Below are 20,626 nucleotides of genomic sequence, written 5' to 3'. Positions count from 1 at the left end.
TGATTTAAAAATTCCCGCACTTCCAGATGCCAGTGTGGTGGTGCCCAATCCTGTTGGTAAATGAAGTCGTTTGAATCCAGTCTCCAACTGTGGGATAGGCTCGCTCACAAGCATATCGAGGCTTGTGCTTCCTGTAACAGTGTTCTCGGCAAAGCAAAATGGACCGTACATCTTTTACCGTCTAACTGCACAAAACACATTAAAATCTGGAGAATCCCTCTCATGTTGTACAACTTCATGTCGTTGTTCCGTACCCCATACTCTCGCAGCATTACGGTCCACCTTTCCTTTAAATGGAATGTTGCGTCGTCACTTAACACTAAGGGTGGAAGAAAACTGTCACCCTCCATCTTGCTGACAACGAAATTACAGAACACACGTTGTTGTTTGTCACCTTCACGAAGAGCTTGCAGTGCCTGAATTTTGTACGGTTTCACGTGTAAACGTCTACGCAACACACGCCAGACGGATATCGGAGGCATGTTGAGCTGTCGGCCTGCACGGGGAACGGATTTCTGCGGCCTCCTTGTGAAACTATGGCGGATGCGTTCGACGTTTGTGTCAAACACTCGCAGATGTCCCGGCGATTTGCCTTTACGGAAACAACCTGTTTCTCGCAATTGTTCGTGCAATCGTCTAATGTGCTGTAGCTGTGCTGTAGCAGGATCCACACCATACCCAGTACGAACGTCACGCTGAAAAGTTATTACCGTCCCGCACTGCACAAAACGTAGAACACAAAACGCTCTCTCTTGTCTTTATAGAACTGAAGTGGGTGCACACTACTGCTACTTAGAGAGAATCATGTAAAACTTGAGAGTTTTCTCTTTCCATCAGTACATTATTCACGCACGTATCTCAAGTAACGTAATAGTTGCATTTTTACCAGGTCATCGAATATTACACTTAGTTGATTGGAATCGAAAGAAGGTCAGAAAACTCGGAAAGAACAGCTGCAAGCGCAAAACGAAGCATATAAGGAAGAGGGAGGGTTACTATTTGCTGCTGGAGTCGCAGATTGATCGGAAAGCATTTTACATTATTGTTAACTTCCTTGAATTTCTAGTTTCCGAGAATTTATTTTTCAAAAGCGTTCATCTCGAAATGACTTTTTTGACATTTGCGTGCAATCTAACTCAAAAAGTAGAGAACCGATCATTATGAAATTTGATAGTATGATTCTTTATAAAATTACGAAATATTTGAACCACCGTGTGAGATGATATCATGGTTTCAAGGGTATTTTTCTTTGCTTAATAGGAGAAAAACTATCCTGAAAATCGAAGTAAATTGTTCCAACGCCTGCAGACATTTTAATATTCATTATTTTCACCTGCACTGAGCTTCATATTCTTAGAAAATAAGCTATTAATGTAAAATCAAAAACTTTTTGATTTCAGATGAAAATCGGAATGGCTACACTGCACGCAATTGGAGAACTATACTCACAATCTTCAGCGGACATCCCAGCCTAACTTTGTTAATTTTGGCTGAAATTATTCAATAAAATTCACAAAAACTGTTCGAAATATGAATTAAGTGATATAAAAATTGCTTATAATTCTGATTAAATCTTCCCACCCCAAAAGAATATCGAAAATTCGGTGTCAAACAGCTTCCTCGTGTGGTTTCCCCCCTCAATCACAAGATTATCGACATCTTTATACACTTTCAGGCGCGGACGCCTTCTACTCCAACAGGAAGAATATAGAAAAGGCCAAGGACTGTTTGGAACAGCGAGAGAAATGTAGCAGTCAAGATCTTCTCAATTTTGTAGCTCTACAAATCTGGTCATCAATTGTAGGGCGCATCGCTGGATCGAGACCACTGCCATGGCTGGACGTCGTGCTGACGGCAAGTGAGAGGCGCCTCCAGAGGGCGAGTAATTATCTGTCCGGGGTGCGTATCTCGCAGAAGGAGAGAGGAAGGCCACTGAAATGAACACCTCGTGGTGGGCAAGTACGTCGCTGTCGGGCAATGGAGTGGACAGAGGCTGGGAACGAACAGCATCTGATGTGGCCCACGTGGCTTTCTGCTAGTCAGAGGTTCCAGCCACTCTGTTCTGCGATCGCTTATCTCAGTCTCTGCAATTTGGGGCTTCGTGCGATGGTTGAAAGGAGGGACCGTATTTCGCGGTGAAACAGTTTAGAAATACCGAATGCATCACTTTGCATTACGGTGCCAGAATGGCCACTGGGCGACAGAATACGCGATATGAATTCACTTACAGCCTTTGCGTAAGAGCAAGAATTCTTAGTGTTTCGGCTAAGATCACATGGCAGAAATATTTCGAACGTCAGACCTATCCAAGGGTTATCGTTGTCGGTGCGGAGGAGGGAGGGGGAAGGAGTGGGGGAGGGAAGGGGGGGTCTCGAGGAAAACTGCGGACAGAGTGGGTGGGAGGCGACAGCCCAGTCCAGCACAGGAGGCGAGTCTCGCTGCCGACCACCACTGCACTGGCTGCCGCGGCGCCCGACGTGTCTGGTGAGTCTCCACGTACTCCCTCCATCAACGTACGGTAGGTATATACTGTGCGTGTAACTTCCCTCTATTTGACATTCTTGTGTTCACAGTGTTATCCACACTTAAAAGCGGCGGGTATGAAAGCGGGGGAAAACTAAAGGGAGACTGAGATGTTTTTCACTTTTCCCAACTATTTTCCTCTACCTGTAGCGCGACAGCTCTTATTATGAACTCCTGTATTGTCTCACGTTAGCTATGATCTTTAGTATATACACCTTCTTACAGCACAATGTAAATAATGGTGCCGCCAGCATTAGTTATTATTGTACGGAGTTGGATGGTTTTGATACAGGTTCCAGAACGAATGTTGCTTTTGATGTATGCTTGTCGGACCTAAATGACAACTGAAGCAGGCGAGGCTTTCGCAATGAAATTTTCACTGCACAAAAGAGTGTGACTAATACGAAACTACCTGGCAGAGCACTTTCCCGCGAAAGGCAAATGTCCCGAGTTCGAGTCTCGGTCCGGCACACGGTTCTGATCTGCCAGGACGTTTCAGGCGACAGTTGCTGGAAGACTTCTACAGAGTGGTAATGTACCTAACATCTATCTGCCAGCTGGAAGAAGTTCAGATGCTCTGGGTTCATAAATGTTTTTACTAAACTAAGTAACAACATGGAGGAAAGTTGGATGTTGAATTTATGTTCAGGCTGATTCCAAAAGTTTACTCAGCAACGTTGTGCACAACAGTAGGTGTTCGAAACGACGACTAATTGGAACGCCTACAGCCTTATCTGTGCAAGTACGTGACATACACGATGCCACATATCCCAGTCACTGGATCGAATGGGGAGACCAATTTGCATGTCTCCTGTGCTCCCCTCATCGGACGCCTCTTAATGTTTTTTATGTCTTCTCATATCAGCAACATCGTCTACATGACACGGTGTCTGTAGAAGTTCAGTTTCGTTAAGACATGTTGCCGTACAATTTACAGTCCATCACTCACGTTGGATGGTGTCACTTTATTTCAACTCACACTTTTGAGAACATGTGTTTTGGTCCTGTCATTAAATAATGTGTGCAATACTTAATCAGTTTATTACTTCCCATTCGCTCAAGCTCCAAGTCGGTACATACTCACGTTTTATATCAAAGTCTGCACCATTGCTGTAGTTCAAAATCTCACTTTATTTCTGAGACCATATAACTGTTTCATTTCGTACACATCCTCTCTTTGTGTAACGTATACTCGTGTTCTGTAACAACTATTGGTACCTTCTCGTACTTCCCTTGTCTTCATCCTTCTTCTTGATAATCTTATATCGTTTCCGTCGATACACAGCTGAAATTTAAGTTCTTGGACCTTTTCTCTTTCCTCCTCCTTGCCTTCGGACTTTTCTTCCCCGTCGATAGTTTCGAAACGAATAGTGTGATCTCCTCTTACATTTTAGTACTGTAATGCGATAGTGCTGCTGTGTTAATATGCTGGCTACTTAATCTCTTCCTTAGTCCCTGGGTGCTCAAACTACTTCAACTCCCTCCGACTATTACTTTTCCTACTCATAAAACAAGACTTCCCTTCTGCCCACCTTTACACAGCCACACACCTGGTTCAGCTAACTCGCTTTCGTCTTCACAAAATTTGCACAGGTTAAAATTCTCATATCGGACTAGAGTATTATCGTTTACGCACAGAGCAATAGGAATCTTATACACACTGCGTTTAATTTAGTTTAAGATCAGTAATGCCTACTTGTGTTGGCAACAGGTAATTACTGCATGTCTGAAACCTCACTTTAAAGTCGCTAGAAGGCGATATAGTTTTATGAGGATTAACAACAAGAGTGTGCCATTTAAGGGACCTTGCGCGACATTTTCTCCCATTCCGAGGCAGTTTCATTCCTGCGACACCCTATGATTTCTGTTATGAAGGTCAGATTCCACCAGTGTAGAAATGATGCCGTTAATGCCACAGCTAATTGTCTGCTCTGTAGAGCTTTGTGGCTCACAGAGTGGAAGAATTTGACAACTTCGCAAAATATACAGCGGGATATTTAATTTTGCTTACCTCTGCAATCGTTCAGTTTCTGAGGTTCGGTAGTGTTTTCTCTATACAGAACTCGTTGCGAAAGGAAAACAGTGAGGCTGGTAAGAAGTTTTGGTCAGTCACACAAATCAGTATTCTATCCGAACCACATTCTCATAGACTTTTGAAAGGAATTGAAGGACTCTAATAGGTCTGTAACTAATTTCGCTTATCTGCATTTTTACAGATCTCTGTTTCCAAACGTCATTGAATTTCTGTCAGCAAGTACGACCCCAGTCATTAAATGATTACAAACAGACTTAATTATATTCCTATCAACTCTGGACCAGATTAAAATAGAAATAAATCTAATGCACCTGTACTGGGATTGTAGCCACTTTGAAGAAGTAACCAGAGTCGCTATGGCAGAGATTGACACGGTAGCGGGTCTGACCCACACGGTAATCAGGTTATGAGGGAGCTATTTATTTTGGTAGGTACCTACTACGACGATGTGGCACTGATAAACAGTTTTTCATAATTCCTTAGTTTCTCGTCGTAATAAATTATGCTTAGTTTTCTCCACACATTCCCCATCCACAAAATTAGTAGGAATTACCTCTTAGCTCAGATACTAAGTACGCACTTGGTTACAGCAGTTATAGCTGTATGGCGCTCTACTTAGCGACTATGATAGGTCGACCATTATCTGTAGAAGGCCAGAAAGGGTTGAAAACTGTACTTCTGATTGTAGATAAACTGAGGAAGGAATGAGGTAACAAGTCCGCATGAGCGCTTTACATTATGTCCAGAACACACGTGATCACAATCCCATGCATGTATTGACCAGGTATGTAAGCGTACTTTAGCATTTGTGTGTAGTTGTTGTAGTAATGGTGGTAGTAGTAGTAGTTGTTGTTTATTAGTAGATCCCTATTTACAGGCATATCGGACACGTCCTGGTATTACAATCTAGGAACGATAAAATAAGATAATTCACATATGGAGACATTTGTAGGCTTATAGGTCTAGAATGGCAAGAGCGCGACAAATAGTTAGCCGTGGCCTTATAGTAGGAATAAACCTAGCATTTATCGGAGATGATTTACGGATACCACGAAAATCTAAATTAGGGTGGGAGAATGAAGAGCGGACCATCCACCCTCCCGAATACAAGGCCAGTCAGTTTAAGACAGTGCTACCTCATTCGGTTTATCCCTTCCGTACAGTACTTCAGGCGGCAGGGAACTCGGTTGGAGGGGTAAGCTACTACCTGAAACAGTTTACAACACAATACTAATTCATCAAACACACTCGATGTCTTGAAAAATTACAGAATTATCTGTGTTACAGGATAACAAAATTTAAATGTACTTATTACTCTGAGGTCATCTAGCAACATTACTCATGCTTCACAGCAGAGGTTGCTTCGAACTTTACACCGAGACAGGCATTTAGTTAAATTCAAACAGAATGAAATAATTTGTCAAAAAATGAAGGAATCATTAAGATAAATTAAATGTATATGAAAGGAAGGGGAAACTACAGCCGTAATTCTTCCCGAGGGCATGCAGCTTTACTGTATGCTTAAATGATGATGGCGTCCTCTTGGGTAAAATATGCCATAGGTAAAATAGTCCCCCATTCAGATCTCCGAGCGGGGACTACTCAGGAGGACAGCGTTATCAAGAGAAAGAAAACTGCCGTTCTACGGATAGGGGCGTGGAATGTCAGATCCCTTAACCGGGCAGGTAGTTTAGGAAATTTAAAAAGGGAAATGGTTAGGTTAAAGTTAGATATAGTGGGAATTAGTGAGGTTCCGTGGCAGGAGGAACAAGACCTCTGGTCAGGTAACTACAGTGTTATCAACGCAAAATAAAATAGTGGTAATGCAGGAGTGGGTTTAATAACGAATAAAAAAAATTGGAGCTCTGGCAAGCTACTACCAACAGCATAGTGAACGCATTATTGTGGCCAAGATAAACAAGAAGCCCACGCCTAGCTCAGTAGTATAAGTTTGTATCCTAACTAGATCCGCAGATGATGAAGAGATTGGTGAAATGTATGATGAGATAAAAGAAATTATATAGACAGTGAAGGCAGACGAAAATTTAATAGTCATGGGTGACTGGAATTCGATAGTAGGAAAAGGAAGAGAATGAAACGTAGAAGGTGAATATGGAATGGGGGCAAGGAATGAAAGAGAAAGCCATCTGGTAGAATTTTGCACAGAGCGTAACTTATAGCTAACACTTGGTTCAAGAATCATATAAGAAGATTTATACATGGAAGAAGCCTGGAGATACTGGCAGATTTCAGATAGATAATATTAAGGTAAGACAGAGATTTAGGAACCAGGTTTTAAATTGTAAGACATTTCCATCGAGCAAATGTGGACTCTGAACGCAATCTATTGGTTATGAACTGTAGATTAAAACTGAAGAGACTGCAAAAAGGTGGGAATTTAAGGAGATGGGACCCGCATAATCAGACAGAACCAGAGGTTGCATAGAGTTTCAGGGAGAGCATTAGGGAACGATTGACAAGAATGGAGGAAAGAAATACAGTAGATGAAGAATGGGTAACTTTGAGAGATGAAATAGTAAAGGCAGCAGAGGATCGAATAGACCAAAAGACGAGCGCTAGTAGAAACCCTTGGGTAACAGAACAAATATTGAATTTAATTGATGAAAGGAAAAAATATAAAAATGCAGTAAATGAAGCAGGCAAAAAGGAATATAATGTCTCAAAAATGAGATCGACAGGAAGTGCAAAATGGCTAACCAGGAATAGCTAAAGGACAAATGTAAGGATGTAGAGACATACACTCCTGGAAATTGAAATAAGAACACCGTGAATTCATTGTCCCAGGAAGGGGAAACTTTATTGACACATTCCTGGGGTCAGATACATCACATGATCACACTGACAGAACCACAGGCACATAGACACAGGCAACAGAGCATGCACAATGTCGGCACTAGTACAGTGTATATCCACCTTTTGCAGCAATGCAGGCTGCTATTCTCCCATGGAGACGATCGTAGAGATGCTGGATGTAGTCCTGTGGAACGGCTTGCCATGCCATTTCCACCTGGCGCCTCAGTTGGACAAGTGTTCGTGCTGGACGTGCAGACCGCGTGAGACGACGCTGCATCCAGTCCCAAACATGCTCAATGGGGGACAGATCCGGAGATCTTGCTGGCCAGGGTAGTTGACTTACACCTTCTAGAGCACGTTGGGTGGCACGGGATACATGCGGACGTGCATTGTCCTGTTGGAACAGCAAGTTCCCTTGCCGGTCTAGGAATGGTAGAACGATGGGTTCGATGACGGTTTGGATGTACCGTGCACTATTCAGTGTCCCCTCGAGGATCACCAGTGGTGTACGGCCAGTGTAGGAGATCGCTCCCCACACCATGATGCCGGGTGTTGGCCCTGTGTGCCTCGGTCGTATGCAGTCCTGATTGTGGCGCTCACCTGCACGGCGCCAAACACGCTTACGACCATCATTGGCACCAAGGCAGAAGCGACTCTCATCGCTGAAGACGACAAGTCTCCATTCGTCCCTCCATTCACGCCTGTCGCGACACCACTGGAGGCGGGCTGCACGATGTTGGGACGTGAGCGGAAGACGGCCTAACGGCGTGCGGGACCGTAGCCCAGCTTCATGGAGACGGTTGCGAATGGTCCTCGCCGATACCCCAGGAGCAACAGTGTCCCTAATTTGCTGGGAAGTGGCGGTGCGGTCCCCTACGGCACTGCGTAGGATCCTACGGTCTTGGCGTGCATCCGTGCGTCGCTGCGGTCCGGTCCCAGGTCGACGGGCACGCGCACCTTCCGCCGACCACTGGCGACAACATCGATGTACTGTGGAGACCTCACGCCCCACGTGTTGAGCATTTCGGCGGTACGTCCACCCGGCCTCCCACATGCCCACTATACGCCCTCGCTCAAAGTCCGTCAACTGCACATACGGTTCACGTCCACGCTGTCGCGGCATGCTACCCGTGTTAAAGACTGCGATGGAGCTCCGTATGCCACGGCAAACTGGCTGACACTGACGGCGGCGGTGCACAAATGCTGCGCAGCTAGCGCCATTCGACGGCCAACACCGCAGTTCCTGGTGTGTCCGCTGTGCCGTGCGTGTGATCATTGCTTGTACAGCCCTCTCGCAGTGTCCGGAGCAAGTATGGTGGGTCTGACACACCGGTGTCAATGTGTTCTTTTTTCCATTTCCAGGAGTGTATATCACTAAGGGTAAGATAGGTACTGCCTATAGGATAATTAAAGAGACCTTTGGAGGAAAGAGAACCACTTGTATGAATATCAAGAGCTCAGATGGAAACGCAGTTCGAAGCAAAGATGAGAAAGCAGAAAGTTGGACGGAGTATGTAGAGGGTCTATACAAGGGCGATGTACTTGAGGACAATATTCAGGGAACGGAAGAGCATGTAGATGAAGATGAAATGGGAGATATGATACTGCGTGAAGAGTTTGACAGAGCACTGAAAGATCTACGTCGAAACAAGGCCCAGGGCGTAGACAAAATTAAATTAGAAGTACTGATAGCCTTGGGAGAACCAGCCCGGACAAAACTCTACCATCTGGTGAGCACGATGTATGACACTGGCGAAATACCCTCAGACTTCAAGAAGAATATAATAATTCCAATCCCAAAGAAAACAGGCGTTAAAAGATGTGAAAATTACCGAACTATCAGTTTAATAAGTCACGGCTGCAAAGTACTAACAAGAATTATTTACAGATGACTGTAAAAACTAGTACAAGTCGACCTCGGAGAAGGTCAGTTTGGATTCCGTAGAAATGTTGCAACACGTGAGGCAATACTGACCCTACACTTATCTTAGAAGATAGATTAAAGAAAGGCAAATCTACGTTTCTAGCATTCGTAGACTTAGAGAATGCTTATGACAATGTTGATTGGAATATTCTCTTTCAAATACTGAAGGGGGCAGGGGTAGAATAGTGAAAGGCTATTTACAATTGGTACAGAAACCAAATGGCAGTTGTAAGAATTGAGGGCCATGAAAGGGCAGTGGTTGGGAAGGGAGTGAGACAGGGTTGTAGCCTATCCCCGATGTTATTCAATCTGTATATTGAGCAAGCAATTTCCGTAATATCCTTCGGAAACTTAGTGTGCAGTTTTATTCCTTTACTTAAAATTATGCTTATTTTTTCTTGCTAAAGTAAGTTCCGTCTTCATCTTGTTCCAGCTCTTCGGACAGTAAAAGCGAATGTCATCTATCATGTGTACAACTTGTTTGTAAATGTACACACACGGTGCACTTAAGACCCCAGTGTTTTGAACAGATCTTTGCCAATCGCCTCCAGTTCTACGCTTGGTTACTTATGATATGACACTTTTCTGCAGTTTTGAAAATTGTGTTCGTATTTTGTACATTTGATTCCCAGAAGAGAATATTATAATTAAGATTTGAGCGTACATATGAACAGTATGTAACTACAAGATGCTGGCTGTTATACACTGAAGAGTCGAAGAAACTGGTAGCGTGCAGGGCTCCCTCGAGTGCGCAGAAGTGCCGCAACACGACGTGCCACAGACTCGACTAATGTCTGAAGTAATGCTGAAGGGGATAGACACCATGAGTCCTGCAGGGCTGTCCATAAATCCGTGTGGTGATCTCTTCTAAACAGCGCGTTGCAAGGCATCCCAGATATGCTCAATAATGTTCATATCTGGAATTGTCCTGCTGGAATAGGACCACCCCGTAGGAATGCACAACGGACATGAATCGGTGGAGGTGAGCAGACAGGATTCTTACGCATACGTCACCTGTTAGTGTCGGATGTAGATATATGTGGGGTTCTATATCACTCCAACTGAACATGACCCACACTATTACAGAGCCTGAACGAGCTATAACAGTCCCCTGCTGAAATGCCGGGTCCATGGATTCAAGAGCTTGTCTCCATAATCGTACTCGTCCGTCCGCTCTATATAATCTGAAACGAGACCCACCCGACCAGGCTACAAGTTTCCAGTCGTCAGTAACAGAATTTCGGTATTGAGAGGTCCAGGCGAGACGAAAATCTTTGTGTTGTGCAGTCATCAAGGTTACACAAGCGAGCCTTCGGCTCCGAAAGGCCGTATCAATCACATTTCGTTGAATGGTTCGCTCACTGACACTTGCATTGAAATCTGCAGAAATTTGGGGAATGGTTGCACTTCTGTCAAGATGAACGATTCTATTCAGTCATCATTGGTCCGATTCTTCCAGGATCTTGTTCCGGCCGCAGTGATGTAGCATATTTGATGTTTTACTGGTCTCCCGGTATTCACGGTAGGCTCGTGAAATCGTCGTACTGGAAAACCCCCACTTCATCGCTGCCTCGGAGATGCTGTGTCCATCCCTCGTGCGCCGACTGTAACTTCACGTTCAAACTCACTTGAATCTTGATGAAGTGCCATTGTAGCATTAGTAACCGATGTAAAAACTCCGTCAGACACTTGTTGTCTTATGTGGGCGTTGACGACCGCAGCTCTGTATTCTGCCTTTTTGAAGTATCTCTGTATTTGATTACATATGCCTATACCAGTTTCTTTGGTGCTTCAGTGTGTAATGACGGCGGGTCTCTAAGGGAAAAGGATGCTGAATACATCACGTAGCAAGTACCTTTCGCTGTTCAACTGAGATTCAGTATTCATCCCTAGAAGCTTTTCATTTGCTACATTGTCTATAGAGGTGCCACTACATTTAAATGAATAGGATCACTTTCCCTCTTCAAACTGAAATTCATGACGTTTGTTCTCTTTATGTTAAATGTCACATTATTGCTTATTTTCCGATTGTAAACTCCTTAAGGGCCTTGTTTGCTCCCTCTACAAGGAGTTCCCTAGTTTTCTCAGAGATCAGCAAAGATATTATTTCTCCATGACTGTCACTAGTGGGAGAGCCTTCGATGTATATCAGGAAGAGTATTGTTCCTAAAATGCTACCCTCAGGCACTCTTGTATTAATATGTTTTGACTCTGATAAATGCTTTACTAAGGCCTTAGGCTTGTTTGAGGTCTGTGTTATCTGTATGATTTTTACCCTGTGTGATAGGTATGGTCAGAACCAGTCACTAGCTACTGCTCTTATCACTAATGTTTCTACCTAATTTAGTAGAATGTTATGGTCAACAGTATCACAAACAATCGAATCATCTAAAAACTACGTGTGACACAATTATCTTTGTCAAGAGCATTAAGTTATGATTACACTATGGCTCATTCTATACTCCTACTACTTCGAGAGTCAAACAATTATTCACTTAAGATGTATTTATTCAAGTAACTAATTAATCTTTCATAAATGTTCATATTTTCCAGAATGGTCACAACAGCCTAATGGGCCACTAATTTTCTATACTGTCTGCTTACCTCTCTTTAGCAGGGGTGCAAATGTTGCCTGTTTTAAACATTCTGGAAATGTCCCTGATGTCAAGAACTCGTCTGTCGTGTGTATTAATGGAGCATGTATACTCTCTATGCAGCGTTTCAGTACACACATTGTTACTTCATCTAATCCTTTTGACCTTTCATATTTTAGTTTTGCATAGTTTTACTAGCTTCTTGCTCTGTTGTTCTAGCAATAAAAGTGTACTTATCACTTTTTGCCGCAGTTAGCAACGTTTTTAAATCTTTCGCCACGTGCGATAAAGATTTAATAATTCTGGCTCATTATGACTGTTTTTAATGTAACTGAGGTACAGAAGCATTTGGAAAGATTTCTTAACAACTGCTGTTATCCATTTATTTTTGTGAAACATTTTTAGTGATTTGGGTGCTTTTCAAAAGGTCTTTTGAAAATTCAATTTAAATAATGTTGAGAATATAGACGATTTTACATGTACATTCGTTTCTCATTACAATTCATCCCAGGTTTGGTTTGCTGGTTCTTTTGGAAAATCTTGTACTTTGATTTCTGATAAATATGTTTCATAAGTTTGCAGTTTAGAGAATTTTCCATACCCGATTTTACTGTTATTTGACAGAAACGCTCTGATAATCTAAGATCTTCTACAGCTATTTCACACTTTTCTCTGTCTATACTTTTCGCCACATGGTCAATCACTGATGTCTTTGTTGTAGTAGCCATTGTTGTACTATTGACCAACTGGGACATCCCTAAACTCTGAAGGATGTTTGTGGGGATGCTACTAGTTCCTTTTGTGATACTCGTCTTCATGTTTATGTCTTCACACAACAATATGTAGATTATTCTACTTGAGATTTTAGCTGGTACTTCTGTTAATTTATTGAGGAAAATGTCCACACTATCACCAGGAGATCGAGATAAACACATACATATTGATTAATTTCTTGGCCATTAAATAGCCGATGTAGCAGAGTTTTTCTGTACTTATCGTGCTAAGGTCATATCTTGCTTCGAATTCTGATCCTTTTCTGAAATAAATACATGACTGTCCGCCATATGAAGTAGTCATACAATAAGAGTCTATCCTTTCATCCAACGAAAATACTGCATGTTCTATATCTGTGACTCTACACAAATGCTCAGTGACGCCCCTGGTAGCTGAGTGGTCTTTTGTGGCGGCCTTCGTAGCGACAACACTTCGCTGTAGAAACGGCCTACGAGGTCACCGCCACACTTTTAATAGCGGGCCGACCGGTCCGCTGGAACAGTGAACAGAAAGATGAAAACCCAAACACTCGGATTAAATGAAAGTCGGTACTTATCTTTATTAACGACGATACGGAACACAGTGGTGGACATGGTCTACAGAAATCTGTCTAGTTCGAGTCGGAGCGGCTTGGTCAGCGTCGGCTGACGACAAACAACAACTCTGCTGCGATGAACACACAACTGACTAGCAAGTACACAATTCGGTGGCGAGTATACAACTGAGCGGCGAATACAGAACTGTCCTAGCGCTCGCGACTCCAGCGCTTAAGAAGCCAGAAGCCAGCGGTGGCGCGCGCAGACTTGCGGCGATTTCCTGCATCGCTGGCGCTGCTTATGCGGACGGCGTCCGGACTTTGATGCTGCCAACCTTTTTGGCAGCGGGCTCGGTTGGCATTACTGGCTAGGATATAACATGGTCAGCACGACAGACTGTCAATCCAAAGGGCCCGGGTTCTATTCCCAGCTGGCTCGGAGATTTTCTCCGCACAGGGACTGGGTGTTGCGTTGTCCTAATCATCATCATTTCATCCCCATCGACGCGCAAGTCACCGAAGTGGCGTCAAATCGAAAGACTTGCACCAGTCGAGCGGTCTACCCGACGGGAGGCACTCGTCACACGACATTTCATTTCAGTGACAGAAAGTATTGTACAGTTGATCACACTCAAGATAAAATATCTGTATTTTATTTTGTATCTATTACATGTTTATTTCTTATTCAATCTACCCATCTAATCTTCTGCGTCCTCCTGTTGCACCACATTTCAAAATGTACCACTATCTCCTTGTCTGAACTATTCATCCTCCATGTCTCACTTCCAATTACGGCTGCACCCGTAACAGATACCACTAACTGGCACTTAAATTGATATCAGATCTTGATAGATTCCTTCTTTTCAGTAATTCTTTTCGTGATGTTCCAGTCAGCATTTTATATCCCATCTACATTGGCAATCAACAATTATTTTCCTCTCTGTATAACAAAGTTTAGCAACTGCTTTTACATACTCATTTCCTAGCCTAATTCTCTAGTCATCACTTCATATAATTCGACGACATTTCAGAACTAATGTTACACTTTTATTGATGCTCATTTTACACCCTATTTTCAAGACTGTATCCATTATGTTCTACTGATCTTTCAAATCATTTGCTATTTATGACATAATTACAGTTTCGTCAGATAACCTTAAATTTTACAATTCCTCTCCCTTAGTTTTTTATTTCCTTGCTCAATTTGTCCTTGGTTTCTTCACAAGACACTCAATGTGCAGATTCAATTACGTACGCTAAAGGCTTCAAAGCTATCGTTTCATGTCCTTATAACTGCAGATTAATTTCTGTACAAGGTGTAGATAACGTCCCATTTCCTTTTTTTTTTACTTCTAGTACAATACAGTTAGAAGTAATTCTAATACAATTAGACCCCCCCATGAACCATGGACCTTGCCGTTGGTGGGGAGGCTTGCGTACCTCAGTGATACAGATAGCCGTACCATAGGTGCAACCACAATGGAGGGGTATCTGTTGAGAGGCAAGACAAACGCGTGGTTCCTGAAGAGGGGCAGCAGCCTTTTCAGTAGTTGCAGGGGCAACAGTCTGTATGATTGACTGATCTGGCCATGTAACACACAAAAAAAAAAAAAAGAAAACAGCCTTGCTGTGCTGGAATTGCAAACGGTTGAAAGCAAGGGGAAACTACAGCCGTAATTTTTCCTGAGAGAATGCAGCTTTACTGTATGGTTAATGATGATGGCGTCCTCTTGGGTAAAATATTCCAGAGGTAAAATAGTCCCCCATTCAGATCTCCGGGCGGCGACTACTCAAGAGGACGTCATTATCAGGAGAAAGAAAACAGCCGTTCTATGGATCGGAGCGTGGAATGTCAGAACCCTTAATCGGGCAGGTAGGTTAGAAAATTTAAAAAGGGAAATGGATAGGTTAAAGTTAGATATAGTGAGAATTAGTGAAGTTCGGTGGCAGGAGGAACAAGACTTTTGGTTAGGCGAATACAGGGTTATAAATACTAACAAGGGGAGATCGCCAATTGTGAAATTCAGATTCGATTCATACTGCGCATAATAAGAGCTCATGGCCAGAGGTGCAATGTGGCAAAGTACCAATATGCACTTCTCAGCCGTTGTCGGGAAAATCGACAGTTAAAAGAAACCGTTGCGGTGAAATACTCTCTACGCTTAATGATTTTCCACAGCGTCGTGGTGCAGCGGTAGGCGCTCGGGTTCGTAATGCAAAGGTCGCCGGATCGGATCTCGCGCCATGCAACTTTTTTTATTAGTATTTTTTTTAATTCAAGTATATATATATATATATATATATATATATATATATATATATATATATATATATATATATATATATATAGGAATGTGGGTAAGCAACTACAAACAGCATTGTGAACGCATTATTGTGGCCAAGATAGACTCGAAGCCCACGCCTACTACAGTAGTACAAGTTTATATGCCAACAAGCTCTTCAGATGACGAAATAAAGGAAATTATTCAGATAGTGAAGGGAGACGAAAATTTAATAGTCATGGGTGACTGGAATTCGGTAGTAGGAAAAGGGAGAGGAGGAAACGTAGTAGGTGAATGTGGATTGTGCCTAATAAATGAAAGAGGAAGCCACCTGGTAGAATTTGGCACAGGGCACAACTTAATCATAGCTAACACTTGGTTCAAGAATCATATAAGAAGATTTATACGTGGAAGAAGCCTGGAGATACTGGCAGATTTCAGATAGATAATATTAAGGTAAAACAGAGATTTAGGAACCAGGTTTAAATTGTAAGACATTTACGGGGGCAGATGTAGACTCTGACCACAATCTATTGGTTATGAACTGTAGATTAAAATTGAAGAAACTGCAAAAAGGTGGGAATTTAAGGAGATGGGACCCGCATAATCAGACAGAACCAGAGGTTGCAGAGAGTTTCAGGGAGAGCATTAGGGAACGATTGACAAGACTGGAGGAAAGAAATACAGTAGATGAAGAATGGGAAACTTTGAGAGATGAAAGAATAAAGGCAGCAGAGGATCGAGTAGACCAAAAGACGAGCGCTAGTAGAAACCCTTGGGTAACAAAACAAATATTGAATTTAATTGATGAAAGGAGAAAATATAAAAATACAGTAAATAAAGCAGGTAAAAAATAATATAATGTCTCAAAAATGAGATCGACAGGAAGTGCAAAATGGCTAAGCAGGGATAGCTAGAGGACAAATGTAAGGATGTAGAGATATATATCACTAGGGGTAAGATAGGTACTGCCTATAGGATAATTAAAGAGACCTTTGGAGGAAAGAGAACCACTTGTATGAATATCAAGAGCTCAGATGGAAACCCAGTTGTAAGCAAAGAATGGAAAGCAGAAAGGTGGAGAGAGTGTACAGAGGGTCTATACAAGAGCGATGTACTTGAGGACAATATTCAGGAAATGGAAGAGGATGTAGATTAAGATGAAATGGGAGATATGATACTGCGTGAAGAGTCTGACAGAGCACTGAAAGACCTGAGTCGAAACAAGGTCCCCAGGAGTAGACAACATTCCATTAGAACTACTGACGGCCTTGGGAGAGCCAGTCCTGACAAAACTCTACCATCTGGTGAGCAAGATGTATGAGGCAGGCGAAATTCCCTCAGACTTCAAGAAGAATATAATAATTCCCATCCCAAAGAAAGCAGGTGTTAACAGATGTGAAAATTACCGAACTGTCAGTTTAATAAGTCACAGCTGCAAAATATTAACGCGAATTCTTTACAGACGAATGGGAAAACTAGTAGAAGCTGACCACGGGGAAGATCAGTTTGGATTCCGTAGAAATATTGGAAGACGTGTGGCAATACTGACCCTACGACTTATCTTAGAAGCTACATTAAGGAAAGGCAAACCTACGTTTCTAGCATTTGTAGACTTAGAGAAAGCTTTTGACAATGTTGACTGGAATACTCTCTTTCAAATTCTGAAGGCGGCAGGGGTAAAATATAGGGAGCGAAAGGCTATTTACAATTTGTATAGAAACCTAATGGCAGTTATAAGAGTTGAGGGGCATGAAAGGGAAGCAGTGGTTGGGAAGGGAGTGAGACAGGATTGTAGCCTCTCCCCGATGTTATTCAATTTGTATATTGAGCAAGCAGTGAAGGAAACAAAAGAAAAATTCGGAATAGGTATTAAAATCCATAGAGAATAAATAAAAACTTTGAGGTTCGCCGATGACATTGTAATTCTGTCAGAGACAGCAAAGGACTTGGATGAGCAGTTGAACGGAATGGGCAGTCTCTTGAAAGGAGGATATAAGATGTACATCAACAAAAGCAAAACGAGGATAATGGAATGTAGTCGAATGAAGTCGGGTGATGCTGAGGGAATTAGTTTAGGAAGTGAGACACTGAAAGTAGTAAAGGAGTTTCGCTATTTGGGGAGCAAAATAACTGATTATGGTCGAAGTAGAGAAGATATAAAATGTAGACTGGCAATGGGAAGGAAAGCGTTTCTGATGAAGAGAAATTTGTTAACATCGAGTTAGATTTAAGTGTCAGGAAGTCGTTTCTGAAAGTATTTGTATGGAGTGTAGCCATGAATGGAAGTGAAAAATGGACGATAAATAGTTTGGACAAGAAGAGAATAGAAGCTTTCGAAATGTGGTGCTACAGAAGAATGCTGAAAATTAGGTGGGTAGATCACATAACTAATGAGGAGGTGTTGGATAGGATTGGGGAGAAGAGAAGTTTGTGGCACAACTTGACTAGAAGAAGGGATCGGTTGGTAGGACATGTTCTGAGGCATCAAGGGATCACCAATTTTGTATTGGAGGGCAGCGTGGAGGGTAAAAATCGTAGATGGAGACCAAGAGATAAATACACTAAGCAGATTCAGAAGGATGTAGGTTGCAGTAGCTACTGGGAGATGAAGAAGCTTGCACAGGATAGAGTAGCATGGAGAGCTGCATCAAACCAGTCTCAGGACTGAAGACCACAACAACAACAACAATACAATCAGAAACTGAGAAGAGACAATTGCAAATCTAGGAACGCTTCGCTCCTGAAATGACATACGGTACATTGCTTCTAGAAGAGGAGAAAATTCTTTCGCATACTCTAAATAGAAACAGATTGACATTCTGTCAGATCCAGTGGCTATTCCTCTGTAGAGTGATTTCAGTAGTTTCTGTGCCCAATGGACGTTTATTTCGGCATATGTCATTCAGGCGTTCGCTTGACGAATTAAATAAGGAACCACTGTAAGATCTTCCTCAGAGAAACAATTTTGGAAGAAAGTGTAGTATGTCGGTTATCTCTGTCATCCCCCATTTCGATGCCGTAATGTGGGGACTTATCACTTCAATATTTTCACTGACCTAACAGAAGGATAAAACTACTCAGCATTTTATTTGAAGTCAGCAGATGTAATGTATCTTTCCAATTCGTTGAATCATACAGCTTATTTTCTTTTGTCCACAGGACTTGCAGAGCAGTAGAATTGAGTTGCTTCATTAAATAATTTATTTTTCCTATTTTAGAGTTCTGAACTGTGAGTAGAAAACTTCGTATTACGCTACTGTCAAAAGAATTCGCGAATTTACATATAACAAAACTTTCGGTTCGGTGTTCAAAGGAGATAAATCCGAAGCTGTACATTTTATTTACAAATGAGTCTCTTCCCTACCTTCTGGCAGCGGTGTCTGGACGTCGCAAGGGCGGAATATCTGACCTGCACTGCAGGCTGACTCGCCTTTATGTGTCACAGAGGTTGGTCGCACACTGGTGTTTTAATGCGCCGGTACGCAGATAAGAAATGATCCATTTGTCTAACAATTTATAGGATGTTTAGCGGAGTATTGAGAAATGGACTGAACAATCAAAACCGTAGGGATAATAAAGTTGACTAACACAATCGAATTACAGTTCATCATTCATAAATATTTATTGATATTACTGAAATATCTGTGAATGGTGATCTCACTTCATTGTGGATTCAAAGCAAAGTCATTAACAGATAATCATAAATAAAGTGCAGAAGTACAGCGTAAAAGCAGAACATATGCTTGCAGATTTCTTTTTTTCTCAAAGCTGTAATTATCAAAACTGTGTGCAAACATTTCAAAAAATGTTGATCCTTCACACGATGCAAAACATCGTTCACTGCTCACATGCAACCAATAACACAGCTGTAGCAAAATAATCTACAGGGTCAGAATTATTCAACTGTATGAGAAAAATCGCGAATTAGTCACAAGCTGTCGGGCGTGCACGTACTTTATTCAGCATGTGAATATCACTACTGATATTCGTCCATGGGTTATGAGACGTTCGATACGCCTGCCATCATTGTCGATGATGTGGTGCACACGAAAAGCGAAATTCTGCATGGCCCGCTGAAGTGTCGGAACACCGGTACTGTGTATGACCTCCTGAATGGCCGTTTTCATTTAAGCAGTGGTCTCGGGGTTACTGCTGTACGTCTCTTTAATATAGCCGCACAATGAGGGGTCGCATGTGATCAGGTCCGGAGAATATGGCGGCCAGTAGAGACCCCTGACAGTAGCCTCTGGGTACCCCAGAGCCAGAATGCGGTCCCCAAAGTGCTTCTCATGGACATCAGACACTCTCCTGCTTCGATGGTATCGAGCTCTGCCTTGCATGAATCACATCTTGTCAAAATCAGGGTCTCTCTGGATAATGGGGATGAAATGATTTTCCAAACCCTTCACGTACCGTTCGGCAGTCACCGTGCCATCGAGGAGTAACGCACCGACTGCTACGTGACGCGTTGAGGGTGGAGAGATTTCTAGACTGCGGAGTGCGGATTCTCAGTCCCCCAAATGCGCTTGTTTCGCTTATCGACGAATCTACGCAAATTAAAGTGGGCTTCGTCGCTAAAGCAAACTAAACGCATGCACATATTAATTCCCATCATGCACCGTGGCTAACCGTGCAGTTTTAACGTCCTAAAGCAAACCGTTGACAAGTTATGGCGATTTTATTTCATTCACTTCAATAATATTCACCTTGCAAGTTCGTTTCTGCCTTGGTTCTCACTAGTACCAAGCTAAAGTTCCAACAAGTTCTCCAAAATAAATCATCGAAACTGTATTTGAGTATTCCAAATCCTGCACCAAGTAAGAGTGTGGGGCAGAGCTCAGTGAATTAAGGGAAGTCCAACGCTCTGCACCCAGAAACAGGCGCGTTAACTCGCCGACTAGATCTCTCTACAGCTTTACCTCTCCTGAGATCACCGGAACGACCCTCCGAGACAGAAAGCTGCCGAAACACCAAATACACGCGCAGTGATCCACACCCTTCCACATTCTCTGTGGCATCGCCTAACACTGACTCGACGTTAACACTGAGAAATATTCATATTTAAGGTTGTCCCTCATACGTACTTTACATTAAATTCAAAATAGTTAAATTCAAAATAATCTTAGTCGTCACGGACATTTT

The 20,626-nt window shown here is 42.5% G+C and overlaps 1 protein-coding gene across 3 annotated transcripts in view; it reads left to right on the top strand.

Moving 5' to 3' along the window:
* Positions 1 to 2,394: 2,394 nt before the first annotated feature.
* LOC126213452 (ankyrin repeat, PH and SEC7 domain containing protein secG-like) overlaps positions 2,395 to 20,626 on the top strand; it is a 51,048-nt gene continuing 32,816 nt past the window's right edge. For 2 of the 3 annotated variants that reach the window (XM_049941208.1, XM_049941206.1), the window contains exon 1: positions 2,418 to 2,518. The gene's annotated coding sequence lies outside the window, so the exon portion shown is untranslated. Of the gene's footprint in view, positions 2,519 to 20,626 lie in introns of all 3 variants that reach the window. The other variant, XM_049941207.1, reaches the window with a different exon arrangement.

The sequence above is a fragment of the Schistocerca nitens genome, chromosome 11 (genome assembly GCF_023898315.1).
Source record: "Schistocerca nitens isolate TAMUIC-IGC-003100 chromosome 11, iqSchNite1.1, whole genome shotgun sequence".
Lineage (NCBI taxonomy): Eukaryota > Metazoa > Arthropoda > Insecta > Orthoptera > Acrididae > Schistocerca > Schistocerca nitens.
Note: the sequence above shows the minus strand (reverse complement) of the source record. Positions and strands in the feature narration are given on the sequence as shown.